Here is a 25,597-nt window from a genome sequence, read left to right as displayed (position 1 = left end):
CACCCTTTGTTCAGTAACTAGCAGACACACAGGCGAGACAAGCCAGGAGCACAGCCAATTCCCTTAAGGAGTGTGGGCAGAGACCACACCGATGGGAGGAACAGGGCGGATGGGCACTCAGCACTGCCACAAGGGCACCAAGCCAAGCTGGCAGCCTCAGCATCTGGCATGGGCTCCGAGTCTCTGACCCCCATCTTATTCCATCCTTCCTGACGATTCATTAAGAGTGCTTAGGGGAACACAGAAGGCTTTTTATAGGCATCCTGGTTCAGCCTTGGTAGGGTTGCTGAAAACAAAAAAATATTTCTGGAGTGGAAAGATCTTTAGAAATGTCCTTGCAAAGATTTTTTATGTAGTTCTCCATCACGGGACATACTGAAGCAAGGAGGCTTTTCCTAACACCTTCAGAGTTCAGAGGGGTGTTGTGTGCATGAGACGTTTGCGTCAAGAAGATCAGAGGAGCAGAGGGGAGGGAGCATTTTAGCTTCAGTTCTGACACTTTTAAACCTGTGGTGATTTCTGGAAATACCAAGTCCTGTGGGGACCCTCAGCTACCACACTCATTGTTTCCATGGAAACAAAAGAAATTTCTGTTATAAAATAGAAGGCAACCTATGGACATCATCCTTAAAAAAAACAAAGGTCTGGTTTTCATCTCTGCTTCTTGAGCTGGGGCCAGCTTTGCTTATTGTCTCCTTTCTGGAATTTGGAAGAAGGAGTGAAAGGAAAACTCCTAAATGGGAAAAAGACGTTCTCTCTGAGTCCAGACAGGAGTGAGTAAACCGGTTTCCAGTTCACAGGCAAGTTTTAACTAGCGGCTTCGCTCACGACCTTGGAGACCCCACACTGAGCTTGTTTTGAAGTGGACCCCTGAGTTTTTCTTCCTGTTTTCCGGCGTAACTGTCTGGACTTCTAAATTACAGGGGGATCAGCCCAGGAACAGAAAAGCTGCTCTCATCTGCTTTCAGTCCTGCCACAGACTAGAGAGAGAAACTGCCACTATCTTGAGATTTCCAGTGTGGCCTCTCGGATCGGCTGGTTGGAATAATCCTCATGAGATTTGGAGAAAGGGCACGGCCACATGAGCATTTACAACCCCTGAGTAGAATCTTTATCCCTTTCAGGTTCATTGGAATGTCACTGTCACCACAGATAAATCAAGTGCGTCATCTTTTCTGCTACCTCAGCCCTGTGCTTGGAGGGCACCACGTACTGGAAGGGACCCCGCAGCCAGGGGCAGAGTCCCAGGTTCTGTCCTGATTCTGCCTCCATGAGCTGTGTGACTTTAGATGAGTCCATTACTTTCTCTAGGCTTCACTTTATTCATCACAAAAGTAGGGGTGGGAGGATGCTAGATTATTCTATTAAAAAATTTTTTTTAATTGTGGTAAAAACACAACATAAAATTTACCACTGTAACCGTTTTTAAGTGTCCAGGTCAGTAATGTTATGTATATTCACATTATCGTGAAACAGATCTCCAGAACTTCTTCATCGGGCAAAGCTGAAACTCCATACCCATTAAACAACAATTCCTCTTTCCCCCTCTCCCAGCCCCTGGTAACCACCATTCGACTTTCTGTTTCTACGAATTTGGCTACTTTAGATATGTCATAAAGTGGAATTGTACATTATTTGTCTTTTTGTGACTGGCTATTTCACTTAACATATGCCTTCAAGGTTCATCCGTTGAGTATATGTCAGAATTTCCTTTCTTTTTATTTTCTTTTTGAGGAAGATTAGCCCTGAGCTAACATCTGCCATGGATCCTCCTCTTCTTGCTGAGGAAGACTGGCCCTGAGCTAACATCTGTGCCCATCTTCCTCTACTTTATATGTGGGATGTCTGCCACAGCATGGCTTGACAAGTGGTGTGTAGGTCCGCACCCAGGATCTGAACTGGTGAACCATGGGCCACCGAAGCGGGACGGGCAAACTTAACCACTGTGCCAGTGTGCTGGCCCCGGAATTTCCTTTCTTTTAAATACTGAATAATATTCCTTTGTACGTGTGTTCCAAATTTTGTTTCTCCATTCATCTGTTGATGGACATTTGGGTGGCTTCTACCTCTTGGCTATGGTGAGTAATGCTGCTATGAACATTGGTGCACAAGTATCTATTCGAGTCTCTGCTTTTAATTCTTTTGGATATAGACCTAGAAGTAAGATCGCTGGATCATCTGGTAGTTCTATTTTTAATTTCTTAAGCAACCATCATACCTTTTCCCACGGTGGCTACACCATTTTGCATTCCCACCAGCAGTGCACAAGCGTTCCAATTTCTCTACATCCTCCCCAACTCTTGTTATTTTCTTTCTCTTTTTTAGATGGCAGCCATTTTAACGGGTACGAGGTGGTAACATTGTGATTTTGATTTGCATTTCTCTGATGATCAGTGATGTTGAGTATCTTTTCATGTGCTTATTGGCCATTCGTATATCCTCTTTAGAGAAATGTCTACCCAAGTCCTTTGCCCATTTTTAATGCAGTTATTTGATTTTTGTTGTTGTTGAGTTGTACACTAGATGAATCCATTGGCTGTCATCTTATCGTTTATAACTCTAAGTTCTTACTGTCTTCAACCAACTTTTTCATCTCTCTTTCCTTCCTCTCAGGGGACAGATAATGGTTGATTGCCATAGGATATGTTTGCAAGAAATTGAATCTATCAAGGACTCTGACAGACTTTTGTGTTTTGCCTGCTGAGTTTTTGCTCCACGTGAGTGACAGGAAGTGAAGGGGCATTGCTCAGGGTTTGATATAATTGGATGTCCATCCCTTGAGGGAAAGTGTGCAGTGGGAATCTTTTTCCTCCTAAAGCAAATGCTGCTTCAGGACTAACTATATGCTGATCAATTTTCTAAGTATTTTACATGTATTAACACATTTAATCCTCACAGCAACAGTACCTTATGAGACAATTGTTAGTATTATCCTCATTTTATAATGATGAAACTGAGGCACAGAGAGAACAAGTAACTTACCTAAAGTCACACAGCTAGTAACTTGAGGCCAGAGGTGTCTCTGCCTCCGTCCCTCTCGTCTTTAGCTGCTGCCTTGGATACAGACCTCTTTAGTCTTTATTCTGTTATATGGTATCTTTCCAGGATGCTTTCTGCCTCTTTCCACTTCCTCCCTTCCTTCCACACCTTTCCACCATGAACCCTGGAACACTATTCCACGATACACAGAGTCCCTATATCTTTATCATTCCTACTAAATGCTCCTCCTGCTTTCAGCCATCAACTGAGACCTTGGTTTCCTCTGAGGTTCCTGCTTCCCTTTTATCCTTCTCAATGGCAGGGAGCTCACGCTTATCTACCCTCTGCCCCTCAGCCTGGGAGTTGGGAATTAATGTCTCGCTTGCTCTCCTGTTGCCAGGCCACTATTCCACCCCCTCATATACAATTCCCTTTGGCTTTGAGGCTCACTTCTCATCCCTGTGTCATCCCTGTCATGTGTCAACCTGCTGATCAGTCTCTGCTTTCACAAAAGATTTTGGCGCAGGCTCGTGACCTTTCTCTCCCCCAGGTTCTGCCAGCTATCAACCTGGGTGACTCCAGTGTCCAGGAGGAGGACCCTCCTGACCCATTAGGTCCTCTGAGTTTTAGCTTCAAGCCCAGTATTTTTCACTTGGCCTCTACTTTGCCGTGCTGGTCTTTCAACTGCCCTGACCTGCCGTGCCATCACTCAGGACTATCCTATCCCCAAATCTCAAACTCCAGTGTCCTCCCAGCTCATTCATACCCTCACTCCCACTAGTTAGTTCACGGAGGTGTCCAGATACTCGATTCTTCCGTGTCCGCCAGTCTATATCACCCTCCTGGCCAACCTCCCTCCATCCTCACTTAACCTAGACCTGAAGTGATCATCTGAACTATTTTCTCCTTAACATCCTCAGAAGCATTTACACTCATCTCCACCCTCTTTCCTCCTGTTTTGGAGAATGAAGCATCTCTCCTTCCTCCAAATTTAGTGCTTCAACTTGTGCCCCCCACCTCCTTCTCTGTCAATCATTCCCTCTGCCCTGCGTCTGTACCCTCTCCCTAGCTCCCTACGAACATTCTCAGCTCTCTCCATTCTCCATCCTTCCCTTGACCCTGCACCCGTACCCCAGCTTCTATCCAATCTTGCTCCTTCCCCTCCTCTAAATTTCTAGAAAGAGAGTCTCTACTTACTCAACTCTTTTTCACCTCTCAGTCCACTGCAATTTGGCCTCTATTTACAAGGAATTTAGGTACATGTGAGGCTGAGTGAGACATTTGAAGAAGTGAATGACTGGTTACCTCCACTGACTCAGTGGAGGGGAGGCCAAGTTGTTTATCTAGTAAGAATGCAGGACAAGGAGATGGGTGAACTTGGGGAGCACAGGAACATTGCAATGTGTCTGAGGGGGGACGAGAGCAGAAAAGGATACTAAGCGCCACTCTGTGCATCTTAATTGAAGGTTAACTTGCACAGCGCCGGGACATAGAAGATATTCAGTAAATGAGTTCCCCCCTCCCTTGTTCCCTCTCTTTGGAGCTCAGTTTTCTTCTTTGTACAGCGTGGGGTTGGACCGAATGATCATTAAAGCCATTCCAGCTCAACCCGTCTTCATACAACAGAATTTCTCCTAGCAATGTCTTGAGTTTGCAATGCCTTGGAGACAAGCCTTTCAAGAACTGCTTACAAAAAGGCCTGTGTTCTTTCCACAGAGCATTCTAAACAAATGTCAACAAAAAATGTTTTTTAGGAGACATTGAAACTCATTGCATAATAGCCTCTTACCTTATTGTGCCTCTTCTCGAGTAACCTAAACCAACGTGTGTGTGGTGGTGGTGGTGGTGTTGTAAGGATTAAAGCAGTGTTGCAATTTCCATCCAAGTCAGTATATGTCCATTTCAAAGCAATATTTAGGGTTTAGCCCATCAACCTTGAGGAGTAACTTGATTTGGTCCAATTTTGGACTAAACAAAGAAAGGCTGATCGCTTTTAGACAGATAGGGGCTTTTGTGGACAGAGCTGGACAAAAAGAATAGGAAAAGAATGTAGAATTCAACCAGGCGTTAAAGAGATTAGTTGAATCCAGCCTAGGCTGGAGGGTTGCTGAATTCCATCTACCCAAATTAAGCTTCTCTAAAAAGGGCCAGGATGTTTGCTATTTCAAGAGAATGTAGCATATTCTGACCCTAAAAGATTGTCTTTGTGATTTCAATATAAAATGGGTAGCATTTTAATCTTGAGGTTTTAAGTTGAGAGGTATAAGAGATGATGATGAAGTTCATAAACAGAACTGGATTATCTAGGAGAACTCAACTTATGATTTATTTTTATTTTTATTTTTGGTGAGGAAGATTATTTCAGAGCTAACATCTATGCCAATCCTCTTCTTTTTTGTATGTGGGATACTGCCAGAGCATGGCTTGCTGAGTGGTGTGTAGGTCTGCACCCAGGATCTGAACCCGTGAATCCCAGGCCGCCAAAGTGGAGCACGCGAACTTAACCACTACACCACCCACCTGGCCCCAAATTTATAATATTTTTAAATTTATTTGATTAGAGTTGCAACAAGAGAGCTTTAAATGCTAGGAAAGTTTTTGCTTGTTATGGTTGTAAAGTTGTCCTGTAAGACATTGGAGGCATGTAAAATAAATTTGAGTATATTACATTTATACGTGCTGTTTAAAATGAAGACTATTTAGTTGATTAAATTTGTAGATGGGGCTGATTATTTAAGAAGTTTAGTCTATCAATTGGAGTTTCTGGAAACTTGTCAGAGAAAACTTGAAAGTGATTTTCCTATTATACTAGTTTTATAGCTAGAGTCATAGGTTGGACTGAAAGTAATGAAAACCAGGCTTTTAAATTTGTAACTTTGAGAACTTGAGTCAAATAACTGAAAATCCTTTCTATGGGAAAGGCTCCCGTTAGGAATTGGATAAGCCAAGACGGGAAGGATGGAACTATCAGAGTGTACGGGCAAGGTGAGCTGTCTCGTGCCGCAGGAAAGTAGGTACCCAGGGATGTAATGGCAGATATCATGGGGAATAATGGAGTGTATTGAGTGTCCTGAGGATTGTGACCTAAAATATTTTCTCTTAGATATTTATCATGTGAATACTTCTGAGAACACTCTAATTCTTTATCTTTGTGTCTCCTTATTTTACAGGTAATAGGTCAGGATTAAACAGAACAAGTCAACACTCAAAACTGGCTGACGCGTTAACTCGATGGGGAGTATTAATTGGTTTTCCAGCAGTTCAAGTGCAATATTATCTCACTGTCAAATGGTTTTCTTATTTTGACTCTTTTGGAAATTGGGGACCAGAAAGAGGTAAAGAAGAAATGAACAGAAGTTCCTAAATAACCAGCAGACAAAGTTAAATCCATTATCCTTTCTCGCTCTCTCAATTGACTTGGACCCGATGGTGAAGCAGGAGAAGCAATTGTCTTTGAGATGCCCCAGATTTCCCACTCTCCTTCCCCACTTAGAGTTAGGCCTTTGTCTTCGCTGCTCATCAAATTCTGCTCTCAGGAAGAATCTGAGTGTTGATTGACATTTTAACGTAAATTAAAGTTCAAGGTGTAGTTTTTCTCTAAGTCTGGCCTTTAGTGGCGGAATGGAAGTAACTAACGGTATGCGGCCATCACCATCACGTTCGCTGAATGTGTCTCCGGGGAGGGTGAGGTGCAGGTGGGAGAACCACCTATACTTAATGTTCATCTCTTTCGAGAGATTTGTGTAAGAGAAGGGGGGTCTGGTAATAATGACTCTGGGACTGTCCGAGTAGATGGGATAGATGGTGGTCCTATGTATAGGCCAATAGTTCCTAAATCTGGCTGGTCATCATAATCACTTGAAGAGATGTTTTTTTAAAAATTCCAGGCCCGACATTCTGCATTCAAATCCCAAGTCAGTTGCTCTGGGGTGTTGTTCATGGTCAGCTCCCTCAGGGGGACGCTGTCGTAAGACCAGTGATGAGTTTACTATCCTGTAACGACTAGTAAAGAAGCAAGTTTATACTCCATTCACCTCTTTTTATTCTAACAACACAGTTATGATTTAGGGGCACAGATTTCCTCTGCTCTTGCTTATAAGCAAGCAGAAGCCCTGATGGCTATAGGTTCCAACGATCTCTACACAGTTTCTGTCTCGCCCTTTCTCTCTCTCTGTCTGTCTCTCTGATCTTCCTCTTCTCCCTCTCTGTTTCTCTCTAATACTCTCAGAGGCTGCCTCAGCCTCTTTTTAGTCGCTATCTGTCCTTCTTGTTTTTATATCCTTCGGAAGAAGTAAATCTGAGTACATCCCTACTAGTTATGGAGAATAGGGTGCTGATAATCTCTCCTCCCCTCCTAGATGAAGTGATAGGAGTATCTACTATACGCCAGACACAAGAGTGCAGTCTTACATGCATACTACTCCATTTCCTCCTCAGCACAACCCCGGAAAGCAGGAGCTTGACTCAAAAAAGTTGCCCAAGATGACTCTGCTCAGAACTGACTAATTTTAGTTTTCTTCATCATCCGCCAGCACTGATTGAGTACTAGAGGAGGCAGAGCACCGAGACCTGCCGAGGCTGTCCTGAGCTTGTTAATTAGATCATGCTGCTCTTTCTTGGGTACATCCTGTCTTGTGGTATTGATTAAAACCAACACATTAAAAATAAACCTGGAAAACTTTAGACCTTTGTCTAGCTTTTTTAAAAAAACATTGTACTCTCTCCAATCCCACAAGTGCTACAATTTGAAAAGTTCAAAAAAGCACAAAGGAGAATCTAAAGATCATCAATAATTCTATTAATCAGAGAAAATCACTGTTAACTTTTTCATGTATCTCTGACCTGCTTTTTGCTAAACACACACACACACACACACTTATGCATCCTTATACTTTAAAAACATGAATTTGACAAATCCAGGTTTATGTATCATTTTCTATTTTCCACAGTGGGTGCAGCAAATGTAATGGCTGTATGAACCAGGGTTCCATTATTTAACTGAGCATACTTTGTTTATTTAACCAATCTCTGATTGTTGAGAAATTGGATTGTTTCCATTCCCACTTTTAAAAACACGGCTGTGTTATCTAGCCCAGTTGTCAAGACTATAGGCAAATAGTTTTAAACACGCGAGAAGTCAGCATGTACGCAGTCCTGATCCCATCCGGAGAAATCTATCAGACAATGAACTGTCTCCCACCAGGGATGACTGGGGAAAGAGCAGCAAACCACTGGTGATGAGCTCTGATTATATTTAACTGTAGCTCTAAGACTTAAACAAAGATGGGAAAAAAGTGGAAGAATAATATGTAAATTTTAAACATTCTGATAAATTAGAAATAGCACAACTGAAAATACCGGCAAAAAGAAAGGGAAAAGTGAAAGTAAAATAAGACTAATGATTGGCATGTAGGTAATACACAATGACAAGTGGGAGTCAAAAGCTACCACTTAAAAGGTCTAAACCAATTGCAGGAGTCTAAGTAAGGGAAAAGGGGATTATGACCATTAAAAAATAAAGTATTAGTGTAAAGGTAACCACTATAGTAAAAACATAAACTTCTTAAATGCTGAAATACATAATAATAAAAAGAGAGAAATATTTGCAAAAATAAATATATTAAAGATAATCTACAAACTCATAAAAATAACCACCTAAGAGAGTTAGAGGTAGTAAGGGTATAAAAGATAGAAATGGGAATACGACTTCTCTGAATTTGCCTTTTTATAAAGTTTTGACTTTTGAATCATGTAAAAATTATACGTATTCAAAAAATTAAATTCAATTCAAAGAATAAAAAGGGAAAACATTCAAGCTGAATATAGACAGAAACAATTCAACCTAGCTGCATATCAGATTATACATCAAATATAACTACGTAGAAAACGAAATTAATTCAAGTATACTTTAATACACGATCATAGAATCTAGTCTAGGAACAGAAAGAATTTTAAAGAAATATTATTTCATTTTACTTAGTCTTCTTTGTTATCAGTAAGTAATTCTGAGACTATTCTGTGTGTATTGAAGTATTATAGGAAGTGAAAAAATATCTTAAACTTTTTGAAAACTAGGATTCTCACTATGGGAGAAGATAAAAATATAAAATGGGGTAAGAGAGGAATATTTCTGTAATATTGCATTTGAATTAGAGGTGTCAGTATGAACTCGTGATTTTTTGAAAAAAAATATATTTCTTGATTGTGTGCCCTGAAAGGGTCTAGAAAGAGTGATACCCCACTAGCAATGAGCATACCAAATGCCAGATCTTGGTGTCTAAATATTGTTCTTCATTGAAAAGAACCAAGATTCCCTGGAGAAATAGCTGATTCCAAGTCTGAGACAGGAAAAGTAGAAGATGAGCCTAGAATCACGTGTGCCAGAAAGCAAGGAAGTGCTCAAAGGCCAATGCGACAGTGTTGAAATGATGCAGAAGCCAGATTATAGCAGCTCCCATTGGACAAATTTGTGTCAATTTGAGAACCTAAAAGAATAATGATGGTAATAGGGGAAAAGAATACAAACGAATGCCAGCTAATAAATGCAGAAATGATGAAAATAGAAAATTATGAGACATGATACCACTGCAGTGCATATATACCTTGATAGGACTCTGGATTTAAAATATACATATTATAAAGACCATTCTGGGATAATTGCAAAAGTTTTTCTTGAATTCTGCATTAGACGATATTGAATCAATGTTAAGTGTCTTGAGTGTAATAATTGTGGCTATGGTGAGAACGTCTTTGTTATTAGGGACAGAGGCTGAAGTATTTTTAAGGTGAAGTGTCACAATGTCTGTGTTCTACTTGGAATGGAAGAGCAAAAAATAAGAATATATGATGAGAGTGATAAAGCAAATGTGGCAAAATGTTAGCAACTGGTGACTCTAAGTGAAGGTTTATGGGTATTCATTCTATTGTGACTTCAACATTTTTCAAAGTAAGAAGCAGGGTGGTGGACAAAGGCTACTTCATTATAGAAGAAACAGATCTAATAAAACAAGAAGGTATTACAAAGTTACAACATCATTTTTAAATTTCTGATGAAATAATGGATTTAGGCAATGATCAATCAATCACTGCTAAAACCATTAGGTGAAAAATTGATGAGAAAATGTAAAATTGGGGGATTAAGCTGAGAGCATCTGAATCCATTAAGCGATGTAAACATCACTAAAAGTTAGGTGAATAGGCCTTACAAGCACTTGATATTTGACATGATGTAATATGACATACACAGAGCCACCTACGCAGCATTCTTGACAAAAAAAAAAAAAAAGAACCTGAATTCAATCAAAATGCTAGCTCTGGCTACCAGTTTCAAGGAGATAGAGGAAGATATTAAATGATACAAGGCAGATACAATCAGCTAAATCCAGAAGATGAGAAATTCTACAGGCCAAAATGACCTGATTTTTTTCAACCAATAAATAGCATAATAAAAAGTTAAAAAATTGTAATAGATTACAAAGACTTAAGAGAAATAGGAACTAACTCTAATAAAGGAACTTTTGGGATCCAGATTTGAATAAAGTGTAAAAGACATTTCTGACATCTTGCAATTACACATCAATGGGTAGTAGATGATATTAAGAAATTATTGCTAATGTGGATTGGTGAAAGAATGATGTGAGGGGATATCACCTTACACTGGTTTGAATGGCTATAATGACCAAGACAAAAAACAACAAATGTTGGAGAGGATGTGGAGAAAAGGGAACCCTCATACACTGCTGGTGGGAATGCAAACTGGTGCAGCCACTATGGAAAATAGTATGGAGATTTCTCAAAAAATTAAAAATAGAAATACCATATGGTCCAGTTATCCCATTACTGGATATTTATTTATCCAAAGAACTTGACATCAATGATCCAAAGAGATTTATGCACCTCTATGTTCGTTGCAGCATTATTCACAATAGCCAAGACGTGGAAGCAACCCAAGTACCCTGCTACGGATGAATGGATAAAGAAGATGTGGTATACATATACAATAGAATACTACTCAGCCATAAAAAAAGACAAAATCATCCCATTTGCAACAACATGGATGGACCTTAAGGGTATGATGTTAAGCGAAATAAGCCAGACAGAGAAAGACAAATATTGCATGATTTCACTCATATGTGGAAGATAACAACACATGGATAAAGACAACAGACTAGTGGTTACCAGAGAGGATGGGGGTTGGGAGGGTGGGTGAAAGGAGTAAAGGGGCACATATGTTTGGTGACAGCCAAAATTAGACTATTGGGTGAGCACAATGAAGTCTATTCAGAAATTGATAAACAATAATGTCCACCTGAAATCACGCAATGTTATAAACAATTATGATCTCAAGAAAATTATTGGGAAAAAAAGGAGTGATGTGAGAGTAAGGCTAATTTTAAAAATCCTTAGTTTTAGAGATTCAAACTGACATATTTAAGAGTCAAATGCCACAATGGCTGGGATTTGCTTTAAAATATTCCAGCAAGAACAACAGCAGAAAAGATGGGGATAAATGAAACAAGAACTGGGCAAAAGGTTGATAATCTGTAAGGCTGGGTGGGGGATACACAGTGGTTTGTTACATTATTCTTTGCACTTTTGTGTATGTTTGAAAATTTACATTATAAAAGGTTTTTTTTAAAGCTATAATGAAATTTGAAGTACATATATCTTTATAAAGCTTTCTGATTATTTATCGGAAATAAATTCCTGGAAGAGGAACTGTGAAGTCAAAGACTGTGCAGGTTTTGAAAACTCTTGATGTCTATTGCCTTATTGCAAAAAAAAAAAAAGAAAAAAAAGGAAGAAGCTCTCTTTTAACCAAAATTATATATTAGCTTCTTCAGAAATATGTCATTCATATTAAAGAAATCTCAACATCAATGAGCACATGAGAGTGATTTTCATTTGTTTTGTTATTTGTCAAGGGAAAATTGTCAGTGCCTCTTGTGATGACAGTCCCTATTCTTATAGAATAACCCCTCAGTACTGTCTTGTGGATGCTGAATTAGTTGCAAGGCCGTGCAGGTGCTTTCACCAAATAAACTTCTATTCAGGTTTTGAGTAAGAAGTTAAGTTGGCTTCTGTATTTGACTTTTAGTTAAGAGAACTTAGGTTTTTGTTTCTTAAAATAGGGACGTCAGGGGGATTTCATTCTACAGTGTAAGAATCATTGAACTGTGATTCCTTTCCTAGGGGAATCTAAGAAGACAGCACAGGTGGAAGTTATGCCTGGGGAGAAACAAAAGGATCAAAAGGTAGTAAGGAGGATGAAAGGACTAACAGAGAAGGCCGCCAAGGGTTTCAGGCAAAGTATGATAGCCAGAACTCAAAGGAAGATAGAAAGGGAAAGAAACGATTCTTTCTTAGCTCTCATGTGTCAGTGATTTGCTGACGGTGGCCGACATGAGAGATATCGTAGTTGCAAGAGAGATAAACATAAAATTCTCAACGATTTCTCTGACTCCTCCACTACCGTCCATCCCCACCCGCCCCTCACTGACAGCCAGCACTGCTCTCCTCCAAGATGGAAACTCGGGGTTCGGGGAAAGCGTCACAGGATTTGTTCAGACACTGTTCTTCAGTAAGTATGTCAAAGTGACAGTCAACATTCTCTGCTTAACAGCCGTAGGGCATAAAGTGAGGAACACATGCATATTGGGAAACAATTTTGCCACAAAACTGAAGTCCAAAGGTTCCTGTGAATACTCACGATAAATGTGATTTTGAAAGATGACTTGTACCTTGCAGATGCATTGTCGTGTGTAGACCCAAAATATTGTATGGAGAAACTCTTCGTGGCATAAGGGGGTTGTAGATACTCCCCAAATATGCCCACCTGTCACTTCAGCTGGTCTCACTTTGTTACACCATAGGTTAGTTCCTATCTCATAGTTCCTTCTTGGGGGATCTTCCTTATAAGGTGACTTGGTCTGGCAGTGGAGTCTTCATAGGAGCTTCGATGCCCCTGAAGATTAGAGGATGGAGTGGTCAGGAAATCAGCCTGCAGGAGCTCCAGTCTCCAACCCTCCAGAATATCTGGCAGCATGCAGTGGTCTAGGTGCCCTCTCTTCACCTGAGATCTCTGGAGGCCCAGCTTTCCTGGAGTTGTCAGAGCACGAGGTATTCGTATCAGCCGCCTCAACAACCTGGAGGCAAATTTGTTTAGATTCAAGATTCTGGTTGAAATGAACTGAAACCCATTAAAGCTAACTTCCATAAAATTTAAAAGAAGAAAAGAAGGAGGGATGGGAGGAGAGGAAGTGAGGAAGGGAGGAAAAGACAAAGACATTTTATAAAAACACAGGGTTTCTCACAGAGACCAAAGGCACATTTACAGCTGAGCCTCAAGAAGGAATTGGGACTTAGGAGTTGGAAAGCCAGGGAATTCACTCTTTTTTCTCTCATCTTCTTCGTTGAGTTTCAGTAGACCATGCTTCCGAGTTCATGTGTTACAAGTACAGCTGCCCTAAGAAACTGTCTTAAAATCTTAGTGCCAATCTCATCGGCTCAGCTTGAATCATGTGTAAACTTCTGGCCCAATCACTTATGGCCAGAGAGGAGAGTACATGTACAAGTACAGCTGCCCTAAGAAACTGTCTTAAAATCTTAGTGCCAATCTCATTGGCTCAGCTTGAATCATGTGTAAACTTCTGGCCCAATCACTTATGGCCAGAGAGGAGAGTACATGTTGCAGATATGGCCACCATGCCCAGGGCCCAGAGACGGGAGAAAGGTAGTAAGCAGGGCAGCATACTAAAAGTTATCTACTCATCTTGTCCAGTGTTGTAATCTAGGTGTGCATTTCCACCCTTCTAGGCCATTCTGTTTCATTGTCAACTATATATTAAGTACCTCTGGTGGGCATGCTTATGAATTAGATGCCACGAAGACACAAAGAAAAAGTCAGCTATGTCCCATCAACTTGGGAAAATGGGACACTTAGAAATTAAAATAGAAATTTAAATTTTTAAAAAGTAATAGTTTAAACTTTTAAATAAAATAGACAGAAATTAAAATAGAAATTAAATCAGAAGTTAAAATAGAAATTGTTAATCTATTTATAGATTATTTATATATTTATATTATGATCTTGTGTTAAAGTAACTATATATTAGGTGCATTAATCAAATCAATATTAATAAAATTAAAATAGAAATTAAATTGCACTCCAAGGTGTTCAGCAGAAATGACCATAGTAGAAAACTAACACAAGTCAGTTTGCAGACGATGTGAATGGGAGATCACAGCACATCTTAGGGGTCAGCGGTACAGGCTTCCTTTCGCTTGCGGGATTCCTTCTACAATACCAGTGGCAGATACTGGGTCCACCAGCCTCTCCTTGAATGTATTCAGAATGCTTTGTGAAGCAGAGAACATTTTGCGTTGAGGCACAATGTTAATTATTAGACTGTTCTTCCTTATAACAAAACAAAATGAGCTTCATAATTTCTGATCATTGATGCTACTTTGAGTATCCTTTACACATGACAACCTAACCAATATTTGTAGGCTTATGATGGCTTCCTCTCCCCACACACACACCAAAGAGTTGACTACCTTCCACCCTAAATCATCCCAAATTCTTCAATGCTTACTTAGAAAACTTGTTTAGATTCCTCTTGACACTCATTCCCCTCATGTGAATGTTTTATCTATATCCTTCTTAAATTAGGGAACCAGTCCTAGACACTATGTGGGGCTTGACCTGTGCAGACTACAGAGAGAATCTGATGAGATATTTCTCTGATGCTGCATAAAAAAGACGGATGGCTTTTGGAGATGGTGGGTCTGGGGCTTCCAGAAAATGAGTGTTTTTTTAAAAAAATCAGACTGCTGCCCAAATGATAGCTAATCCTATGGTCTCTCATGAAATGCGGTTCACAGACCACCTGAATCCAAATTAACTGAGATTATTTGTTAAAAATGAAAAATAAGGGCTCCTACCCTAGACTATGGAATCAGAATTTCTGGGTGTGGAGTCTGGGAATCCACAGTTTTAATAACTCTCCTGATGTTTCTTACATACACTGAAACTTCAGAACCATCAATATGGTGATTGGGAATACAGGATTTTCCAACTTCTAGCTGTGTGACTGTGGGCAATTTACTTGACTTTTTGAGCTTCGGTTTCCTCATCTATAAAATGAGGATAATAACTCCTTGGAAGATAATTAATTAAAATGATAATGTATGTGTTAGCAGATACTGTTGCTTATCTACCCAATTGCCATTTCCCAGCCCATCCTCCCCTTCTTTGCATGTGAGGCCCAGTTTTGTTTGGGTAGGGTGGTCACCATCCCATGTGTTCAAGGAAGGAGGGCCAGGGATGAATCAAGATTAGTCTAAGATGATATTGGCGATCTCATTCCCCTTGCCACTGATTGGTTTAGGTATGTGTAAGTGCTTTGATCCTGGACAATGAGATGTGAGGGAAATCTGTAGGGACCTTCTGGATAAGGTTTTCCAAACCAATAGAAAGAGACATGTAGGAGATCTACTTGTCTAGATGTTGAGGTATCTCTGTGGCACCTGGAATCATTGCAGCCATTGTGCAGCCACAAGGGGAGATGTTGCCCACATACCGAGAATAGCCATTGGAGGTTGGATCCTCCATGATGCTGTTATGCTTCTCAATCAACCAACCCTAGAACAGCCACTCCTCACCAAGGGTTATGAGATAGGAAACCCCTACTACTTAAGCCCATTTTGCTTAGGTACTCTTTCTTGCTGCTGAAAGCATTCTAATGGACATGGCATATAACGCCCTGAGTATAATGTCTAAAACATAATATTTGCACAATAAATGGCAGCTGTCATTATTTTATTATTATTATTATTAATGAAAATATTGGACTTCTTGTATATTAAATTTAGGGTAGGGATTATAGTGCCAATCTATCACAAGACACGTCTCAAAAATATTGGCTGAAAGTTTGCATTAATTCTCCTTGGCTTACACATTTTGTTTTAGCCTATTGAAATCATGGTGGTTCTATTATAGAATGTATATCAGCTCTTCTTCCTAGCCTTAAATTTGCCAAAAATTTGACATTTTTTTAGCCTTTTAAGTTTCCCTTAAATTTGGCCTCTCTTAAAAGGTGGTTATGATTTGAATAGAGAGAGATAGGCGTCTATGTTGGAGGTGGGAACACACCATGACTGCGAATTATTCAGGGAACAAGCCTGGTTTCATGATTTGTCATGGGTGATCCTAAACTAAGCATTGTAAAGGCATTTGAAGAACAGCTTGTGAAGCGTAAGTGTTGGAAATTTATCCCATAAATTCCTGGAGGTTTTTGTCTGGTTAGGCATCCGAGGCAGTTAGCTGAAGTGAGGTGCCCTGCCCAAGGTCATTCAATGATGCTGTGACCCAAGAGGGATTAGAATTCACAGTCACAGTTCCTGGAATTCCTGTACGTGACTGGACTATGCTACGTGATGTTACTTGGGGGCAACAGTAATTATTGTGGCAACAATATCTCCAGAGAACAAGGGTAGGGACAATGGTGGAGACAGACTCATTGACTCACAGAATGGTACAACTAGAAGAGATCCTGGGGACTGTCTAGTCCAACACTCTCATTTTATGGAGGAAGAAATTAGCATCCATAGAGGTCGAGTGACACATCTAAGGTCATCTATCCACCAAGTGGCAGAGCGGAGATGATGACTTCTGTCTTATGATGCTTGGCTTCCTGCTTTTTCCCTTCATCATTTCTGCTGAATTTATTTAAAAATACTCTTTCTAGAATTTGAAGACATGAGAACTGCAAACAGTTGGGAAAATTGTGAAGTAGACTGCATTCTCTGATTAGAGCCATTGCTTAATTTTCATTTGTTCGACTGTCTGGTTTTATCAGAACTTCTTGTATTTCTTTTGAATTTGTAGCAGATGTGCTAGGCCAGTGCTTACTTTCATGGCTGGTTTATCAAGCCATATTTGAAAGTATGTCCATAAGGTAAAGAGGCTGACTCTTTTGGGGCTCCAGAAAGGAGTGTTATTGCTTTATACTCAAATAGCATATGTGAAAATTGGGGAACTATTTCTTCTGACTGAACTATCAGGATAGTGCACCAATTACGTGTTGCAAATTGATTTTGGCACAGCACACATGGTCTATCATTTTTATCCTTATAAAGAAGCTGAAGTTCGTGCTACTTTGGCAGTTTTACAGATGAGGAAAGTGGGGATCAAGGTCACACAGCTAAAAGTCATAGAACTATAATTAGAAGCCAGGCCCATTTGAATCCAGAAAACTTGATGGATTTTTTGAAAAAGAGGGAATGGGAATTCTGATGGGTTTAGAGATACAGAGAAATAATTTGGGGCCTCAGGCACAAACCACAGAGGACAGTGTTGGGAGTGGAGTCATCTGGGTCATCTATAGAGGTGGTGAGGGCATGGAATTCCAGGAAAAACGATCACCAGAAATCAAGAGGGTTGCCTATTTCACAATAGTGCCTGGAATTGGCCCTGCTTCTGAACATCTACCAAAAATATGTTCGGTTTGGAAGGCAACATGACACCATGTACCAGCCAATTGAAGATGCCAACTAGGGGTTGTGGTTTTCAGACTGACGCTTCATTCACAAAAGGAACCGTGCTCTTGAATTCTGCACCGGGGGGAGAAGGAGCCTTATTCAGTTTTGACAGATGTAGTATCACGCAGGGCCTTAGAGCGTGGCCTATGGGTTTAGACTTGGTCTGTCTAGTTCCAGGTCACCAGTTACCAGATATGGGACCTTGGATTGGTGACTTTCATCTCTAAGTTCTCATCTCTAAAATGGAATAATAATAGCACTTACCTCATAGCCTTGTTGTGAGTGTTCAATGAGATGATGCGTATGTAACACTGGGCACAGAGCAAGGCTCTCAGTAAATAACCGTTCACAGGGATCGTCATCATCGGTGTTGTTAATCTGGTGGCTCCATGTGAGGAATCAAGGAGAACAGGGCTCTACGTTTTCACTTCTACAGATCTGCATTCTGATTTTCTTGAGTAGGTCATGCAAGTTTTCTGGACTTTGGTGTCATGATGGAAAGTCAACATGAGAGTGTGTGTCTCAGCGCCTCACTGTGCCACGTGGAAATAGGCAGAGATGAAGAGAGAATGCCTGGCTCCCATTCTGGGCTGTGTGTTAGAGTCGCCCATGATGCTTATGTGAAAGTACATCATCTCTGAGCCAGATTTGGAAGCCAACCTGCCATGTTCCTAAAAATGACTGCAAAGGCCCACTGTCTCCTTTGTGTCCATAGGATTTTAATTTATGGAGGTGACTGAGTGACAACACGGAGAAGCCAATACCACTGAAAGAACAATTTATTACTTACATTTCCTGAGAGGAGTGGGCAGGCCATGTCATGCAGGGCCACATGGGGAGCACCAGGTTTGGTCAGGAAGCAGAAAGGAGCAAGAGGAAAGCCATTATTGGGGTATCTGCAGAAAAGACAAGGCATGGCAGAGTAAACAGCTAAAATTGGCTACTTTGAGTAATTCTGGCAGGCTTTGGGCTACAGGGGTCGTCTCCAGTTGCGTGGTGCCTGGCCCTGGGATGATTTAGGGCAGAGGAAATATTGGCTTGGTGTGTGCTAGTTAGATAATGGAAGTGACTGGGGGATATGGGCTCAGGATTGATTGATTTGCATATGAAAGATGTGCTCAGGGGTAAGATGGTATCTTTAGGAATTAGATAGTCCTGGGAGGGGCACTCTCTGCCTGGGTCTACAAAGTCCCCAAAATGTCAAAACAGAAATTAAAGAACATGATTAATACACCCATTCATCTGGTCCCTACTCTCATTCCCTGGTCCCCCAGCCTTCAAAGTTCTCTAAAAAGTAGACGAACGAAGTCATAGATATGAAGGTCAAGAGCACAAGTCAAATTGTTTTGGGTAGAAAAGCAAAACTTATATGTTCTGGTAGATGATGCTAAAAGTAGCCTTGCATTATCTCTCAGGGTCTGTGGTGTCACACAATCTACAATCTGTTTACAGCTTGCACAGAGTAAAGAAAAAGAAAGGCAATGACTAAGAGTCCCGAGAAAACCTACTGCAGCCGCTGTAACTTTTTGGTAGTGCTACCAGGCAAGCAGCAAATTCCCATCAGCCCTGCAGCTGCCTGTTGCTGGCTTAGAATCTTCATGTTGCCATATCAGAAAGGAGTCTATGTGATAACTGCAGATTTCATCATATAAAAGGTGACAAAGGCAAACACCACTTCACTCCCACCCACACAAGAGCTTTTGTGTTGTGAATTATTCACCGTATCTGATTTTCTTTTATGGCAGCTATTTTTGTAGCAGGTGTAAAAGATGCAAAAGGCTGAATCAGCTCTCAGAGCGTAGTGTTTTACAGCGGCTAGTTAACCAACGCACATATTCCTGAGCCTTGAGCATTTTATAGAATTATGCTTCATGCTCATCCACACTTGTCACCCAATAAACTGGAAACCCAGACTTTAGTTCTGTTTTGTTACCACAGACCCATGCCTGGTCTCCAAGACGCTATTCCCATTGCAATTTATCTTGGGTGACTTGCCGATGCAGGTCATCTTGTTGGTTGGTTGGTTTGTTTGTTTTGCAGAGAAGGATTCGCCCTGAGCTAACATCTGTGGCCAGTATTACTCGTTTTTTTTCCTTCTCCCCAAAGCCTCAGTGCATGGTTGTATATCCTAGTTGTAAGTCTTTCTAGTTCTACGTGAGCTGCCACCACAGCATGGCAACTGACAGACGGGTGGTGTGGTTCCTTCCGTGACCAGGAATTGAACTGGGGCACCAAGGTGGAGAGTGCAGAACTTTAACCACTAGACCATCAGGGCTGGCTCATCATCAAGCTTTTGATATAGTAAAACAAATCTTGAGACCACAGTACTGAAACAATTACATTTATTCTCAACATTGCACAAAAGCATTTTCATTCGTCTAACAATATGAGGCATATACGTTGCTTTGATCTCTAATACACGATCTCTCTAAATCTTCATTGAGCATCTCTTAGATTGTAAGCTTCTCAGGGCCTGTTCATATTTTTATATCCCTCTCACAAGCAGTTAGCTGTATTAGGCACTTCCTGGAAGCTGCAATGAATAGTCGATTAGGTAATTGTTTCACTACAATGTTTCTCAAGGTATACTCCATGCACTTGAAATGCCTTCTGACAGGCATCGAATGAATGAATCAAACAATGCAAGACCTTTCTGATCTAGGCGTCCTAGATTTTCACTATTACATACTAAGACCTACGTACTAGTAAAAGTTTATTGAAGGTTTCTAAAATTAGTTATTCATATTTTGTGTTGAATTTGTTGAGTATTCCATTAGAGAATTCTAGATTGTCGAGTATTCCACGTGCAATGCTTGTCAACACTGCAAAATGCCCATTGCACGCATACATATGCAGGCAGATAGTTGGACTTCCCACTGTATTTGGGAAGACTCTTTGTTATGAGTGCATCACAGATTCTGTCTTGAGCTGATCATGCTTTTCAATTGCTATTATACTTGAGTTAACTTATATTTTAACATTTTTGCTTTTGTAGTCTTTGTTACTGTTGAGTTAGGTTTTTTTTTTTTTTTAGGAAGATTAGCCCTGAGCTAACATCTGCCACGAATCCACCTCTTTTTGCCGAGGAAGACTGGCCCTGAGTTAACATCGGTGCCCATCTTCCTCTACTTTGTGTGTGGGACGCCTGCCACAGCATGGCTTGCCAAGCGGTGCATAGATCCGCACCTGGGATCCGAACCGGCGAACCCCGGGCCGCAGAAGTGGAACGTGCGAACTCAATTGCTGTGCCACCGTGCCGGCCCCAAGTTAGGTATTTTTTGGAAAATAGAATTGGGTGGACTATAGGAACCACAGGAAATTTTGCTGTGACTAAACTGTTCCCATAAAAAATCTGGAGAGCTACAGTTCTAGACATGAGTTTCTCATGTCATGATTGATGTGATCAACTGAGAGGTACCATGTGAATAATTTATTACTACTAATAATTGAAATACCAAGTTTGTGAACAATTTGTCTTGCTGTAGAAGTTAGTGGGGACTCAAGGTTCCTCCTGTCATACGGCTCTTCCTGCTTACTGCCTTCAATATGCTTTCTTGAACGGCAGAGACACGGGAGAGAATTATAAAACTGGAAATTGTATCCAACCTGAAATTACCTTGTTAAAGCCAAACCCTGCAGTGAGTGGCTGGCTGATATTCATAGCAGTGGCAATTACCAATTATTGCGGTGCTTACGAGCAGTGACTTTACGGCTTTTCCAGTTTTTTCTGTTTGTTTGCTTTATTCCTTCCTGAGTCTGAGGCGTGAGTTATTGACGGCTTCAAGAATGTTCCCATCTCCCTTATCTACCTTATAAATTTTATTCTGGCATTCATGCTCGCTAACACAGCACACCATTTTCTTTCTAATTTGATCCGTGGGCAAATTTGTAATAAGGAAGAAGGCAAGGGAACCGTGATGATTTCCCAGAACTGAACAGTCACAATTACCAAACGACAGGCACCTGGAATGAGGCTGTGCCTGAAAACTCAGACCACCATTTTTATTATTTATCAAAAGTCTGTACATTGTAAATTTTCAATTTTAAACACACAATGATTTATGTGTGCTTGTTCTTTTTTTCTTTTTTATTAAGGATTGGCACCTGGGCTAACAACTGTTGCCAATCTTTTTTTTTTTCTGCTTTATTTCCCAAACCGCGCCCCCCACCCCGGTACATAGTTGTATATCTTAGTTGCAGGTCCTTCTAGTTGTGGGATGTGGGACGCCGCCTCAACGTGGCCTAACGAGCGGTGCCATGTCCACGCCCAGGATCCGAACTCTGGGCCATGGCGGAGCGCGCAAACTTAACCTCTCGGCCACGGAGCCGGCCCCAATGGGTGTGCTTATTCTTAAATAGAACTTATTAATTGATTTAGCAAATTTGTTTTTAAATCAAGACTTTATTTATTTAAAGATTTTATTTTTCCTTTTTCTCCCAAAGCCCCCCGGTACATAGTTGTATATTTTAGATTGTGGGTCCTTCTAGTTGTGGCATGTGGGACGCCGCTTCAGCATGGCCTGATGAGTGGTGCCACGTCTGTGCCTAGGATCAGAACCTACAAAACCCTGGGCTGCCGAATCGGAGCACACAAACTTAACCACTCGGCCACAGGCCAGCCACAATTTAGCAAATATTTATTCATACCTTACGTGTTGGATGTAAAATGGTCAATAAAGTAGTCATGAAATTGTTTCTCCTGAAGCTGGTGTTGTACTGGGGGGGGGAAATGGGGAGACACTGGTTGGGGGCAGGAATAAGGGATGGGGCCAGGGCCATAGAAAAGTAAACGAGCAGTCACAGAGCAGAGCATTAAGATCTTTGGTAGGGTAAGTTTGAGGTCCCATGGGGGCACATAACCCCAATTTGAGGGAGTCACGGGGAAGTTTTTAAGAGGGAAGTTATATCTAAGTTGAGATGCAAACAATAAAAAGCAAATTGATTTATGATATTATCTATAGAGTGGAAGGCTAGAAAAAAAATCAAGATTCCTTTTTCAAAATATAGTTTAAAAATGTCAATTTGATTTGCTATGTTTTCTTGTAAGATATGGGTATATTTTCTTTTATAAGAGCTTTGGAACCTTTAAATGGCCGATTTCATCACTCACATGTTTGTAAAATGCTTCTGAATTCTATGCCCCAACCCTATCTAAAGCAAAATGGCACCATTTGTTTTACTTGCCAGAAAATTAATTTTAAGATTTGCCACAATTTGTATATTCCCCAAGGACATGTGCCCTGCATGAGAATGACACTGTCATATGTATCACAATGAGAAAAGAAGATTGAGATTTGTTCATTCTATACTGACCATTTATTGAGCACTTACTGTGTACCAGGCAGCGTTCCTGTGCTGGAGATATAGCAGTGACCCAAACCACGTCTTTGCCTTCATAGTACATACATTCTAGTGGAGAAGATAGATAAAAATAATTTAATGTACAAAATGTCAGGTAGGGGTGAGTACCACGTAAAAAGGCAGATACAGTGTGATGGGATGGGAAGAAGCTATTTTAGATGGGGTCATTGGAGAAGCTCCTATAGTGAGGTGACAACTTAGTAGAGACCTGAATGAAGTGGAGGAGTGAGTCATTCAGCTATCTGGAGAAAGAGTGTTCCAGGTGGAGGGAAGAGCAAATGTAAATGTCCTGAGGTAGGAATATGTTGTATTTAAAATTGACTGCCCAGATGATGACAGGTGGAAAGTTACATGGTGGTAGGAGGAATAACATTCGAACCTAGCATTTTTAGGAGGAAAAAGAAAGATTTGAGTAGTGTCTCAACTGTCAGATCTCTGTAAAGGAGTTTAAAAATTATACTTTAAAGAAAGTAACAGTTCTGCCCTAGAGTCTAGATTATTGGTTCATATGCCCCAGAGTATTTTTATTTCTATTTCTGATATTTTATAGACCCAAAATAGTCCTCTTCTGCCTTCACCTTCTTCTGTTTGTTTGGATGAATGTCAGAGAAGAGAAGGATAGGTTTTTTTTCTTATAATCACTGCTTTCCTCCTTACATTATCTGCACACATACTGAGGAATCCACCTCTGCAGCCCCACTGACGTTTACCACCCCCTTCCCGGACTTTTCACAGATCAGACACCTAAGGCTTAAGCACCCTGTCTATCTTAGTCTGCTCAGGCTGCCATAACAAAATACCATAGATTGGGGGGCTTAAACAACAGACATCTATTTTCTCACAGTTCAGGGTGCCAGCATGGTTGGTTTCTGGTGAGGATTGTCTTCCTGGCTTGCAGATGGCTTCCTTCACGCTGTGTCCTCATAAGACAGAGAGAGAGGGAGAGAGAGAGAGAGAGAGAGAGAGAGGGAGAGAAAGAGAACAAGCTCTTTGGTGTCTCTTCTTGTAAGGTCACTAATCCCATCATGAGGGCCTCACCCACCTAAACATAGTGACCTCCCAAAAGTCTCATCTCCAAATACCTTCATAATGGGGGTGGGGCTTTGACGTAGGAATTTTGGGGGGATACAACTCAGTCCCTAGCATTGCCCAAGGCACATGGTGGATAAGAGGAGAGTCCAGGACTCAAGCTTGGGTCTTTGGTTTCCATATTTGGTACTCTATCCCTTTGTTATGTTTTTACAAAATGGGAAGTTTGGTGATTACTGAAACTAATTCTATTTATTTTAAAATACTACAGTAAGCAGTGAATTATGCTTAAACGTTGGTTCCCCAAACAAAATATTTCTCTGGGTTTTGGTTTCCACTACTTCCAGCAAGTCCCTTGCATCTCGTGAGCATGGGGACTCATTATGCAGCCCCTGGAGAACGTACCATCAACTTCAATAGTTCCTCCATCTGTGAGTTGAAGCCAGTAATTATAGAAAAAATAAATCCACAGTGGTAACAAATGTCAATATTGACCATAGTTGCTCATCAGAGAACACAACTGCTCAATAAGGAAAATCCTTCAGATCACCCATTGATGTTTCCTCAGCCATTGGGCTAACAATGTAGTCAGTTTTAATACAAAAGATCATACAGAAACTTTTCTTAAAACTATAAGGAAGAAAGAATTTGTCTTCTGCCTGGAGCTGCTGAGAAAGTAAGAAGTAAATCAACAGCTGATGGTCACTGTGTTGTCATCATAAGGGGAAGTACTACTTGAGAATGGAGTCAACCCAGAGGAGAGCAGAGCCATGACATTGTTTGAGAACCTGGAACCAGCTATACCTGAAGCCAGGATACCTCTCCTTGGTCTTTTCAGTTATATGAATCAAAGAATTTTTATCAAAATTTAATTTTTTCTGTATTTTAAAATGCTTCTTTTCTTGGGACAATTAGATTGAGTTACTGTTATTTGCAAGTGAAAGAGTACCTTTCTTCTGACTCCCTGATGGCATCTCCCAGCAGGATACTATAGCATCCAAAGGAGGGAAGATGAGGGGAGACCTGTACCTCTCTATTGCCAAGAGGAAAAATTTAAATTCTGGACATATGATGGGGTCATCCAAAGTATACAAATCAGTTAGGTCAGTTTTGTGAGTTATGAAACCTAAGCCTTTGTTCTTTTTGCTCTGCTACAAATAGAATAGAGTCCACCACAACTATGTCTAGTCTGAGCCCTGTTCTCCAAAAGTTTTAATCATGCAAAGCCTATGTTAAAAGATATCTTCAAGAAAAAACACATAAATTGGACTTTATTAAAATTAAAAACTTTGTGCATCAAAGGACACTATCAACAGAGTGGAAAGACAACCTACGGAATGGAAGAAAACACTTGCAAATCATATATATGATAAGTGATTAATATCCAGAATATATAACTCCTACAACTCAACAACGTAAAGAAACCAACCCAATTTAAAAAGTGGGCAAAGGACTTGAAAAGATATTTCTGCAAAAAGATATACAAATAGCCAATAAGCACATAAAAGGATGCTCAACATCATTAATCACTAGGGAAATAGAAATCAAAACCATAGTGAGCTATCCCTTCACACCTATTAGGATGAATATTATATTAAAAAATCCAGAAAACGTGTTGATAAGGATGTGGAGAAATTGGAACACTTGTGCACAGTTGTTGGGAATGTAAAATGATGCGTGCAGAATG

At 40.5% G+C, this 25,597-nt stretch overlaps 1 long non-coding RNA gene across 2 annotated transcripts in view; it reads right to left on the bottom strand.

The window, feature by feature from the left end:
• The window catches only part of LOC139080223 (uncharacterized), a 31,126-nt gene extending 7,270 nt beyond the window's left edge, over window positions 1–23,856 (bottom strand). The window contains exons 1-5 of one of the 2 annotated variants that reach the window (XR_011534545.1): window positions 23,724–23,856; window positions 22,852–22,929; window positions 18,311–18,416; window positions 13,052–13,124; window positions 12,689–12,943 (exon numbers count right to left, since the gene is read on the bottom strand). This is a non-coding gene — a long non-coding RNA (uncharacterized lncRNA). Of the gene's footprint in view, window positions 1–10,802; window positions 12,944–13,051; window positions 13,125–18,310; window positions 18,417–22,851; window positions 22,930–23,723 lie in introns of those variants that run through there. The other variant, XR_011534544.1, reaches the window with a different exon arrangement.
• Window positions 23,857–25,597: the final 1,741 nt, after the last annotated feature.

This window comes from Equus przewalskii, chromosome 29, assembly GCF_037783145.1.
Source record: "Equus przewalskii isolate Varuska chromosome 29, EquPr2, whole genome shotgun sequence".
Taxonomy (NCBI): domain Eukaryota; kingdom Metazoa; phylum Chordata; class Mammalia; order Perissodactyla; family Equidae; genus Equus; species Equus przewalskii.
This window is presented reverse-complemented; position numbering and strand designations above follow the sequence as displayed.